The sequence below is a fragment of the Amborella trichopoda genome, chromosome 11, assembly GCF_054954075.1.
Source record: "Amborella trichopoda isolate Santa Cruz 75 chromosome 11, AtrichopodaSantaCruz75HAP2 v2.0, whole genome shotgun sequence".
Lineage (NCBI taxonomy): Eukaryota > Viridiplantae > Streptophyta > Magnoliopsida > Amborellales > Amborellaceae > Amborella > Amborella trichopoda.
In genome coordinates, this window is record NC_142346.1 from 6,137,502 (window position 1) to 6,150,572 (window position 13,071).

At 36.3% G+C, this 13,071-nt stretch overlaps 1 protein-coding gene and 1 pseudogene across 9 annotated transcripts in view; one reads left to right on the forward strand and one right to left on the reverse strand.

Moving 5' to 3' along the window:
- Positions 1-355: 355 nt before the first annotated feature.
- The window catches only part of RRP41 (3'-5'-exoribonuclease family protein), a 46,986-nt gene continuing 34,270 nt past the window's right edge, over positions 356-13,071 (reverse strand). For 5 of the 9 annotated variants that reach the window (XR_016044116.1, XR_002282671.2, XR_016044113.1 and 2 more), the window contains one exon: positions 3,477-3,661. The gene's annotated coding sequence lies outside the window, so the exon portion shown is untranslated. Of the gene's footprint in view, positions 684-3,476; positions 3,662-13,071 lie in introns of those variants that run through there. The other 4 variants (XR_016044117.1, XR_016044114.1, XR_016044115.1 and 1 more) reach the window with 1 other exon arrangement.
- Positions 11,846-12,661, forward strand: LOC148779707 (secreted RxLR effector protein 161 pseudogene; annotated as a pseudogene).

A 13,071-nucleotide genomic window follows, 5' to 3' on the forward strand; every position in this document is an offset into this window, starting at 1 on the left:
TAAATGCAAGTAGATGGTCAAGTGGGAGCTTTAAAACCGGATTGGTTTTTTGGCAACATGAAGAGGGATAGGCATAGCCGGTCGCAATAAAGTGACCAACAAGAAAGAAATAATGCAAAGAAGAACAATAAGATCAATGTGGAAGACAATCGATTCTATTTCACTATCAATGGAGATAACAGAATATGAAAAAAGACTCTTTCCTAATGAGAATTAGAGAAACTCTTTCTATCAAGCTGTTTATCTTTCAATTATTGCTACACTGTCCATGTCCAAGGTATCTCTCTTTACACAACCTATTGATGAGGAAACTCAATAAGATAATCACCTGCCTTATTTGTTTATAACAAGGATAAACACAATCTATCATAATCTTATTTTTGATAAGTTAAATATGATACAATAATTGTTCCTTAAATGTTACGATTCCCATGCCCACAAAAATAGGATAGCACTTTTTTGAATTTAAGATTCACCCAGTAGAAAATTAGGAAACTTAAACTTATCCACCTCAAAAATAACAGAACATAGTGATACTAACTCCAGATTCAAGACATCCTCACAAGTCTCCATCTTGGCTTGAATTCTAAAAGAAATTTTTTGTCAACCATCTTCTCCACATGTACTCCCACAAGCGCTCACCTTCCCAACACCTTGATCAAGTCCAAATACAATTTGAACTTCTGTAATAGAATGGGTCTTGTCAGTGTCGATTAATGTTATTAACAGTGTCAATATTCAACAATAAGATATCATTGCCATGACATCATCAATATGCTTTATATCGCATGATATACTTGTTTTTTCTTCAAATGTTTATGCTTGACTGTTACAATAAACAATTCTCTTTTTATTGCAAAGCCAAATCACTTACAAGCCCTGTAGAGTATTGACCTCTAACTGGTCGGAGTTCCAGCAAGTGTAAACATATAATCTGTATGGATATTCTACAGTCCAAATAAATTGCAAAATCAACATCAACACAACCAACAACCTTGTCACTAAACTTGCTGCTATTGTTGAACTCTTTACGCACATCTGTGTAACTCTTAGGTAACACAACATCTATTTCAACACTTGTGAATGCTCATTTCTTTGTTTGGTCACATACTAGCTAATAGCACTAACAACGTAAGAAATATCTAGATGAGTGCAAACCATTATGTAAGTGAAGCTTTCAACTACATTGATATTGGGAAGACGGGACATGTATTTCTTTTTAGCATCTGTATTATAAAAAATGTTACAAACGATATGAAATATGTAGCAACACTAGTATCTACGGGCTTTGAATTTTCTACTTTGAATACGGTGAGGACCTTCTTAATGTACCCCTGAGATAGGCCACAATTTTCCCAACTTTCCATCTCTACATATCTCCATAGGCAAAAAGTTATATGCTAAACCTAAATCTTTCTTCTCCAATTCTCTATCATGCTAAGATTCAATTTATTGATTTCTAAAGAAATCTCCACAACAATATCATTTATATAGAGCAATAAAAATGAGTCAGTCATTAGTAAATCTCTTAAATTAGACATAATTATCATATTTAGTTCTAAAATACTCGTGTTTGATCATGTATGTACCAAAGTATGTGTATCATTACCTCAGAGACTGTATTAGGCCATACAGTGACTTCGTCAGCTTACAGACATGACCTCTACGCCTTTAACTACAAACTCTTTTGGCTTACTCGTATAAATTTGTTTCTCTAACTCTCTATACAAAAGTGCAACCTTGACATCAAGATGCACCAATTCCAAATGATACAACCAGGGTTAGCAATACCTGAATGGATGCGTACTTCACAACTTGAGGGATCTTATTATAGTCAATACCTTCCCTTTAACAATCCATTTACATCTAATGACTCTCGTACCATTGGGCAACTTTATGAGATCCCATGTGCCATTCTTTTGAAGAGACTAATATATTATTACATTCATGACATCATTCCACCTACTATTGCGAAGATCATATATAACTTATTTAAAAATATATTGCCCTTTCCTTAAACAACTAATGCAAAGGCAAATAACCGCCCCCCCCCCCCCCTCAATGCTTTTTTTTATTTATGAAAATACCCCTCTAAATGCATGTTTCCTTTGGTTTTTTTTTTGTCCATTTCAAAGCTGGTCCGAAAACGTGTGCCTGATTGGCCTTAAGACAAAAAAAATGATACAGGAATACATATATGAGGAATGATCGTGTGTATTTTGAATACATGTTGGAGTGTATCTAAACTATAGATTGTAGATTCTGAAGAGCTACAAATCCGGGAGACTTCTGACTTGATGGCCCATGAAAGGATTCTTCCATTAAATTATCTTTGAGCAATTTCCCTTTCTTTTTATCTACCTTTTTTTTAGAAGTCCGTTGCTACCAAATTCTCATAACAATGGGCTTGTAGTTGGAATTTGGCATGACAGGATACGTAGAAGTACAAAAATGTTCGTTTTTTCAGATTTTCAGAAAAATGATCATCTTTGTTTTGATTGTTTTTAGGTTTTAGAGAGTAGAGTGAGTTGGGATCCCATGAATGCTTTCATCAGAGAGGAGAGGAATAAGAGGGTGGTGGGATTTGTAAGAGAAGATACACCATGATATTATCTCTTTCTCCATTGGGCATTGTTCGTTATATGAGCTCCTGTTTAGAGAGAGAAAAGTAAAGCAACGTCTCCACTGAGATGGGCACAATTCTCTCTCTAAATGTATTACCTCACTTTTTTTTTGGGGTAAGTGATTATCTCTTGCACTGATATAAAGTAACAAACAAGGTTTGTGACGGGATACCTTTGGAGAGAGAAAGAAGGGAGAGACAGAATGATCCAAGGAGAGTGATTAGGGGCCATAGAGAAAGAGAGTAGTGGGATCTTAGAGAGAGATTGGGGACTGATGGAGAGAAAGCAAAATCTGTTAGAAGAGAGATTGGGAGTTTGTAGGGTAAGATTTTATAAAAAGAAAGGGTAAAAGAAACTCTTTTCACCACAACACCATGTATTTAAACTAAACAAGATCATTCCCTTATGTATATTTAGAGAAGGTAATATTTATTTTAAAAATTATTTTTTTAATTGTGGATGGAAACCGTTTTGGGGTTAGTGACTTTGGAAATAGTGCATCTTGTAATGCTTTTTTGAATTGTAAATTTTTAAATTTTTATAGATATGCTCAACCTACGCTATTTTTGAAGCTTTAAATTTTATAATTAAAAATAAAAATATATTTTAAGGCTAACACAAAGATTTCTAGTATAGAAACCACAATTCTCGACACTATTTGAAGGTGCACTTTACTTTGATTGGTTAGAGCCACGGCTCTATTCAAACCCGTACCCATATTATAATATTTGTTCAAGAGAAATTATCCCTCCTAATGAAAACAAGCCAGCACAAGAATATCACACAAAAGAAAAGGAATCGGTGGATAAGTAATGTGCCTAAAGAAAATTATGATAATAGGGAAACAGAAAAGGGAAAAATCACTTGGTATCCAAGTTGCATAAATAAGTTCTATTGAAAAGTACAGCCACTCGCATGCAAAACACAAACAGAAAGAAATGAGGAAACATGTAGATGAGGAATGAATTGCAGGTTTCCAATCACACGCGACAATGTGGTAGTTTTCATGGAACTTCAAGGGAAAGAGGGCAATAAGCCTGCAACATAAATTTGATCACCGTAAATAACACCAAAAAAAACAAAAAACAAATTCAACATTAAATTTTCTCACTCCCCAATACCCAACAGTATAACACGGGTGACGATAATAGACGGTTCAATTGCCCAATCGCATACTGCCTAAAGCATCCTTCCAAATAATTCAAAAAGCTGAAGTATTATATACACGAATCAGAAATTAAAATCTTGAGCGCGATGCTTTTGCCCATGACGCTTAACTTCTCATAAAGGCATAGGGGCAGGTATAGGTCACCATGCAGCGAGGTATATATATCATAGTTTTGCATTTTCAAAAGTAAAGCAGCACTGAAAAATATAATATAACGGCAAACCTTGAGGGAAAAATATTAGAGTTTAATGATTCTTCTTTTAATTTCTAAACTCTGATTCTGAATTCTTATACACTAGTAAATTAGTTAACAAAACTGTATGAAATGGCCAGACATGATTAGAAACATTATTAAATGTGAGGATGAGGAAGGTCCAATGGATAAGCACAACACTTGCCCTACAAGAATCTGCTATCTCTGGAACTTGATAACCACTGTATGACGAGCATACTATACAAACCAAAGATGACCCAAGTGAGAAACTTCATATCTCTTTAGAGGCACACTGGAATAGTTTAAGGAACTTCCTGAATGAAAATCGAACCCAAAAAAGAAAGAAAACTAGAAATCACTTCACTGCCTCAAAGAGGGATTTTAACTGCTGCCAATCATCCTCTTCACAGATTTTAAGATTTGTTGATCTCTATTTCTTCTAGAGAAATGGTAATCTACAGTTCATTATGAAATCATACTGATTGCAAGTGGATCCTCTGTTTGATGATGTGACAATAACTTATGGCTCTTTGGATTTGATCCTAATGGCAGGACCAAATGCCATAACCCATCATCCATACCTTTAAAAAAGAAACTAAAATCAACAGGTCTCTTCTGACTCAAGAGATGTGGGTATTTGATAGAGGGAGGAAACCATACCTAACATAGATATGGCCCTATACGGCGACAATGCAATGGAACTTCCCAAATATAATGTTAAATAAGTACCCATGTAATGCTCATTGACCAGATTACAACGTTTGATTTGCTAAAGCCAATCAAATGTTGATCATGATTTAATTTTATGCTGAGGGACTACATGTATAGTACTAGGTTGTCAAAGGGACGGTAAAATCACATTCTTTCTTTTAGTTGGTGCTCATTATGTCATTCATTAGTTGTGAGAGCAGAAGTCTGAAGGCCTGCTTGGATGGGAGTTAATTATATCAAACGTAGACTGCTTTGTTAGCAGTAGGTACCCCTATACAGTACATATTGATATCATATATAGGTATATATAGATACATATTAATATATATATATATATATATATATATATATATATATATATATATAAGGCTTTGTTGTATAGTATGTACGTCTATTTCTTACTGAAATATGATGATACAGGGAGTTGTTTATGTCCATGTAAGATATAAACATGGACCATCACGTACTATCCTTTTATACATATGCATCTAAATGCATTTATGCATATAGGTAGGTGAGTCAATATGTATAGATGTATGCTATATAATGTAGATTACATAGCTTACGGCATATGCTATATAGTGTACACCAGTCTTGCCAAACTTGGCTTGGAGGCTGAAATCAGGGCTTTGCCTGAGCAAGTCAGCACGACAAGACCTGAGTTGAGAGGCTGAGTTTGCACCGAGTTGGTTAAAAAGGCCAGAAAAACTTGGAATATTCACAAAATTTCATAAAAATATGTACAATATAGAAATTTGAGCTTATGAACATATAAAGAATTTAAAACATATACAAAATCAGCTATATGAATAGAAATTCAAAAAATAAAAGAAAAAGGAAATCATCCAAAACTTCTAGGCTAATTCTCCAACCTTAACCTTTGCACCCAATGTGGATTGATGCTTCCTTTACTAGCCGAAGTGTCCTCAAACACCAGTAATTGAAACTATAGTTGTCGTGGAGTGTGTGGGGAAGAAGGAGCCTAAGATTGACCAGTGGCTAAACCTCCTTAAGTTGGGAGAGCTTATGAGAGGCTTGAAATAGGGAAAAGCCATTTTCTTGTTTCTTACTTCTGATGGTTCACTCCCATGCCATTAATGAGCCATTAATGTTCCAAGCCTCATGCTTGTATCATCTTGCCTCATGATTGCATCATCTTGCCTCTTGCTTATGTCACCTACCTCTTCCTTCTCCTTTGATTGCCACATCCAAGCAACTTGGCATCTCTCTCTCACCACATTCTACTCTTTCTCCTTCTCCACTCTACCACATTATAAGATGGGCATTAAAATAATGTTTATCCCATATAAAAGGCCTTTGTATGAAAGAGAGAGCAAAAGATGTACGGGAAAAAAAAAAGGGTGAGGCTTAGAGAAAAACCAGGGAACTCATGGGAAGACAGGCGTTGTGTTTTTAAGAAAACAGTGAACTCTTAGGTTGAAACTAGGGGAGTTCTTTGCGTTGATGGTGAAGCATTAAGAGAGAGATTGACTCAGATGAAAACCAAGGAGTTTCATAGTATTTTGAGGTAAGGCATGAAAGAGAAACATTGATTTTGAAATAGGATAGGTATTTCTTAATTCCTTTTACTGTCAAATTGAGCTCGCGTTCATGACCAATTTGACAGTGAGATCAGTATATATTACTGTGATTTTTTGCGAGAATTTGAGCATGCAACTAAGTAACTCAAGAAGATTTTGATCTAGCTGTATCCTGGGGGTGTAGTCACTAAAGACCCTATTGCATCTTTGATTTGTACAAGGTAGGGGGTGATTAACACTTCGAAGAAAGCAAGCCCCTCTCGTGCCTCCAGATCCTAGACATATATTGTCACTCCGTATAACTTTCGAAACGTGCTTTGAATCCTACGGGAATCCGATTGGTACTAGGAGTGTTTCTATTCCCAGATATAACCTCTGAAACCTACTTCGATTCTTACGAGAGTCCGACTAGTACTAAGAGTGTTTTTATTCTTAGATATAACCTCTGAAACCTGCTCCGATTCCTACGAGAGTTCAATTGGTACTAGGAGTGTTCTGTACTATTCTTCTGACATTATCCCAGATAGGGGGAGGTGCTGCCGAATTTTCAGGAATAGGGTGACAGTGAAAACCATATAAAACTCTAACAATTTCAAAGTGTTTTATCTCAAAAAAAAATTTCAAACTGTTAATGAACAAGATGGCTACTTGAAGCTCGCTGAAAGTAATGACCCAGGATTTTTAAGGCTGGAATGTTTTGATGGAATTAATTTTAAGAGATGGGAGTCTAAGGTCCTATTTTTGCTGAAGACCTTAAAAGTGGATTATGTAATAAGGAAGCCACGTCCCCTTGCATCATTTACACCCTCGGGATCTACCGTTGATTAGACCACAATAGATCAAATTACCGAAGACATGCAAGAATGGGACGAAAATGATTATATACGTAAAAAGTATATCCTGAATGCTCTAAGTGATCCATTGTTTGATCTGTACTCAGGAATGTCAACTACAACGGAACTATAGGAAGCTCTGGAAACTAAATATAGAGAAGATGTTGGTAGAAAGAAGTATCTCAAAGCAGATACTTAAATTTTAAAATTACAGAAGAAAAACAGAACATGATTTTCATATCATAGCCAATAAACTAGCATCAAATGGTATTTAACTTGATGAATCATTCCATGTCATGGCAATAATCGACAAATTGCCACCTTCCTGAAAAGACTACATAAATACATTGGTGCAAAGTCAGAAGATTTCAGCCTCGAACAGTTGATGACCCTCGAATTGACGAGGAGACTAGACTCGGAGTTGTCGAAGAATTCAAATCTCATATGGTCGCCAAAGCTCACACAATTGATGGTCCGAGAAAGAAGAAACCGCTGACTGAAAAATAAATCAAAATTGAAGGAAAGAAAGAAGAAAAGAAAGATACCAAAGACGTACACGCAAAGACAATTCAGGATAAGGGTAAGAAACCCATGGTATGCTTTTTCTATAGCAAAACCTGCCACATGCAGAAATTCTGCAGAATTTGAAAGAGGTAGCTGGCACAAGGCATGTCTATAATAACAAGGACATGTTAGGACTTATAAAACGGTGGGGGAGGACATTGTCTTGTATATGGGAAACTCTTCCTCCTCTAAGGTTATTTGTAGAGGGATGATTGAATTAAAATTTACGTCGGGTAAAGTCCTCACCCTCCTAGATGTATCCGAAGAAACCTGGTGTCAGCATACCTTTTAAATAAGAGGCGTTTCAAACTTGTCTTTGAGTCCGACAAGTTTACTTTGTCGAAGAATGATGTCTTTGGAGGAATGGATTGTGCCTCGGAAGGCATGTTCAAACTCAATGTTCATAATGAAATTCGTACGTCTTCTTCTGTGTATATGTTTGATTCCACTTCCATATGGCATGATAGATTAGGTCATGTTAGTTATCATGCATTGAGAAAATGAGGACTTTAGACCTAATTCCTAAGTGTGCGAATTTAGATGATACTCAATGTGATGTATGTGTACAGTTAAAGTCACAAGAAAACCCTTTCCTAAAGCAGAAAGAAGTTTCGGGTTACTGGAATTGATACATAGTGGGAAGAAATACTTTGTCACTTTCATATATAAACTCTCAAGATATACTTATGCCTATTTGATTAGGAACAAAGATGAAATACTTGCGAAATTCAAGGATTACAAAACAGAAGTTGAAAACTAATGTAGGAGAACTTGAAGAGGACTCAAGCCTTAGACTTCATTTACAAGACAAAAGTCTTTCTTTTCTTAAAGAGGAATACATGAATGACTCTTCAGCCCATCCATGCCTTTATTTATATTGGAAAATTATTTTTTGAAAAATATTGTCCATACAATTAACTTTTGACCAAAAGGTCCTAACTTAAGTATAAATTTTGTAATGACAGTTTTACCCTATGAATAGTACCCATGAACAGTACTCGTGAATAATATTTATGAATAATACTCATGAAATAAATAAAAAACTACAAAAGCCCTCAAATTCCCAAAAACTAAAAAACGTAGAAATAAACTCTAAAACTAAAACTATGATATACATCCCTTGAAATTGAATAAAAATAGAAAATAAGGATAATTTTTCCTTTTATCATTTTCCTTTGGTTGGAGAAAACTCATAATCGAGTTTTGAAGTGTGCTAAGATGAATTGAACATCAAGACCACCTTCTTCAATCTTCTTTTTCTTTGTTGGCTCAAAGAATCGCAGTAAAAATAATTCCTTAAGAAACAGATCCTGATATGTATATTAAGGAATCAGGGCCACAATGTGTAGATTCTGACTCGACCATGCTTCCACTGCATTACATTCATTCCAATGCCTGAATTTCTTGAATGCACTACCTCTTCGATATTAATAAGATCTTTAAAGGCCATGATTTTGATAAGTCCTCTTGCTACCTTCTCTCCATATTCTTCACCCTCTTCTAAAATCTCTTCATTATCACCTTGATCCTATCATAGATCAGATCTTCTAAGACATCTTGGTGTTCATCCGAGTATATATCAAAGATTGGTGGTGAATCTTAATCTAAAACTTGTTGACTTTCCATGCAATCCGTGTCAAAATAAAAAATATCATCCTTATTCCTTCAAATCAAAAACTTTAGAGTGATGTTCTTCACATCTAGGTCTTCTACTGTTATCCTCATCACCCAACTCCACACGGAGCACGAAAGTGAAAGGGCTTGTACTCGAGATCCTCTTGGGCTGAAAGATCACTGCCTTGCACATTACTGAGCGTCGTGAATTGTTATGTCACTCGCTGAACTTGTCTTTTAAGTTCATCAATTCTCTTGTCTCTAGAATCATAAAGCGGGTCAACGAAAAGCCCCCTTCTCGCTGTCATGGGTTCGTCGAAATCCCAAACCCTAGACAAATAATTAACAAAAATTACCGGAACTAGCAAGTTCTAAATTGTTTTGGTAAAACTTTGGGCAAAATCAGTAAACTCTAGACACCGCTATAACTTCCCCTCTTTGTTTATGACCTAGGGAACCAAATAAGCTGGTGCTACAGTAACTCCATACGTACTACAACAACTTCCACACTTGCTATAATACTTGCGTACTTGCTACAGTAACTTCCATGTAGATCACAGGCTCTGATACCACTTGATGTAGGAGAACATGAAGAAACATAAAAAATCAGCAAGAAGAACCTTGACACAAGTAATTTTGGAGAAATCCTAAGGCTTTCTCCCACCTGTGAATAGTACTCATGAATAGTACTCACGTAATAAAAAAAAATTTATATAATCTCTAGAATTCTTAAAAACGAAAAACCCTAGAAATATACCCTAAAACTAAAACTATGATATACATCCCTTGAAATTGAATAAAAATAGAAAATTAGGATAATTTTTCCCTCCAAAAACCAAATTCTAAAATTAAGGTTCTTAGAAGTGACATAGGTGGTGAATATTGTTCCGCCAATTTCACTACCTATTGTGAAGAAAATGAAATTATTCACCAGGTTATTGCCCCATACACATCACAATAGAATGGTTTAGCTGAAAGAAAAAATCGCATTCTTATGGATATGGTGAATGCCATGCTCATCCACTCACACCTCCCTGCTAATCTTTGGGGAGAAGCCCTAACGTCTGCTTGTTTCATTTTAAACCGGATAACATATTCAAAACCTAATGCTACACCATACGAACTTTGGAAGAAAGGAAACTTCTTTTACGATTCCTCAAGGTTTGGGATGTGCAGCCTTGGTAAGGCTCCTTGACCTTAAGAGACCCAAACTTAAACCTAGATCTGTAAAGTGTGTTTTTGTGGGCCATGTTGAACACAGCAAAGCATATAGATTTCTAGACCTGGAATTTAACGAGGTATTCGAGTCCAGGGATGCAGAATTTTTTGAACACACATTTATTGGTGAGCAGCATAATGAATATGAAACACGATAGTAAGCATAAAATTGATGAGCATGAAAGCCCTGAGACTTTAGAACCATGAGAAGTAAGAGAACCAGGAAGCCAACTGATTTTGGTCTAGATTTCCTGATGCATCTTTTGGAATAAGATCTTAAAAATTTCCAAGATGCCATGTCCTCACGTGAAGCTCCTTTCTGGAGGGAGGCAGTCAATGATGAGATGAAATTGATACTTGAGAATGACACTTAGATATTAGTGGATTTACCTTCTGGTGCTAAGCCCTTAGGATGTAAATGGATTTTCAAAAGGAAAATAAAGGCCGATGGTACTATTGAAAAATATAAAGCAAGACTAGTTGTAAAAGGATTTAAACAAAAGGAAGGTATTAATTTCTTTGATACCTATGTACAAGTTGCCCGAATAGCTACCATTCGAGTACCAATCGCCTTGGCTTCAATATATCATATAGAGATTCATCAGATGGATGTCAAAAAAGAGAATTAGGAAGCCAACTGATTTTGGTCTTGATTTCCTTATGTATCTTTTGGAATAAGATCCTAAAAATTTCCAAGATGCCATGTCCTCACGTGACGCTCCTTTCTGGAGGGAGGCAGTCAACGATGAGATGAAATCGATACTGGAGAATGACAACTTGGGTATCAGTGGACTTACCTCCTAGTGCTAAGCCATTAGGGATGTAAATGGATTTTCAAAAGGAAAATAAAGGTGGAAGGTACTATTGAAAAATATAAAGCAAAACCGGTTGCAAAAGAATTTAAACAAAAGGAAGGTGTTAATTTCGTTGATACCTATGCACCAGTTGCTCGAATAGCTACCATTTGAGTACTAATAGACTTGGCGTCAATATACCATATAGAGATTCATCAGATGGATGTCAAAACAACTTTTCTCCATGGTGAACTATATGAAGAAATTTATGTTGAGCAACCTGAGGAATTTGTCCTTAAGGGACAAGAGCACAAAGTTTGTAAACTTGTGAAATCCCTATATGGTTTGAAGCAAGCACCCAAACAATGGCATGAAAATTTGAATGGAATTATTTTATTACACGAATTTCAAATCAGTGATACTGATATGCGTGTATACGCCAGAGTTTGTGCTGCGGTAGTTATAGTTTGCATGTATGTAGATGATATGCTCATACTAAGCAGCAATACTACATGCATTAAAGACACAAAGAACTTATTATATTTTGAATTTAATATGAAAGACATGGGGCAAGCAGATGTGATACTTGGAATTAAAATAGTGAGGACTCTAACTAGGTATTTTTAACCTGAGCCACTATAGAGAGAGAGTGCTCAAAAGATTTGGTCATTTTGACTCCAAGCCAGTTTGGACTCCTTACGATGCTCACATTAACTCAGAAAGAACCGTGAAGGTCATGTTTCCCAATTGGACTATGCAAGAGTCATTGGATGCATACTATATGCAATGTCATGCACTAGACCTGATATAGCCCTTGCTGTGGGAAAACCAAGTACATACACCAGTAACCCAGGTCAAGAGCATTGGAATGCCGTCTACAGGGTACCGAGATATCTCAAAGGAATCAGACTACGACGTACATTATATGAGTGATCCTGCTGTATTGGAAGGATACAATGATGCAAACTGGATTAAGGATTCTAATGAATCCATGTCTATTAGCAGATGGATCTTCACCTATGGTGGGGGTGCTGTAGCTTGGGGCTCCAAGAAGCAAACTGTTTCTCCAAATCCACGATGGAATTGGAGTTAATAGCCTTGGAAGTCGCTAGTAAAGGGGCTGAGTGGCTAAGGAGTTTGTTGCTAGACGTACCACTTGTCTCTGGACCCGTGCATGCAATCTCAATTCGGTGCGACTGTGAAGCTGCAGTATACCGTGCAAAAAATAAAATTTATCCCGAAAAATCCAGATATATTCAGTTGAGGCACAGTCAGTTGAGAGTCCTATTGGAAGATGGAGTTATATAAGTATTCCATGTTCGCTCAAACCAAAACTTGATGGATCCACTAACCAAAGGCCTTGCAAGGGGCCGAGTCTAGAAGATAGCTAGAGGGATGGGATTGAAGCCTATTTATATTATGTCACAGAGTGATGGGAATCCTACGTAAGGACAAGGTGGTCCCAAGTCTAAGGTTCAAAGGGATAAACAAGTCACTCAAGTGATTTATGATGTTTGTTTGTACCAAAATTTTATTTAATGGAAATTTTATTTAATGAGAATTTATAAATTTCTGTCGCATCCCTGCTTTTGGAACAATTATTGCAATGAGTAGAGAGGTTGAGCATTGTTTTTAATGATTGCATTTGCCTAGATGATGTAAGGCTTAGGCTGGGATGTTGCACTGCAAAACCTTCTCTATGGACTCACTTATATGAGTGTGGAAGTGGAGGCTGCTTCCTATAGGAACTGGGCAATCCTTAGAGCGCTAATGAAAACCAGGTAGGGCGC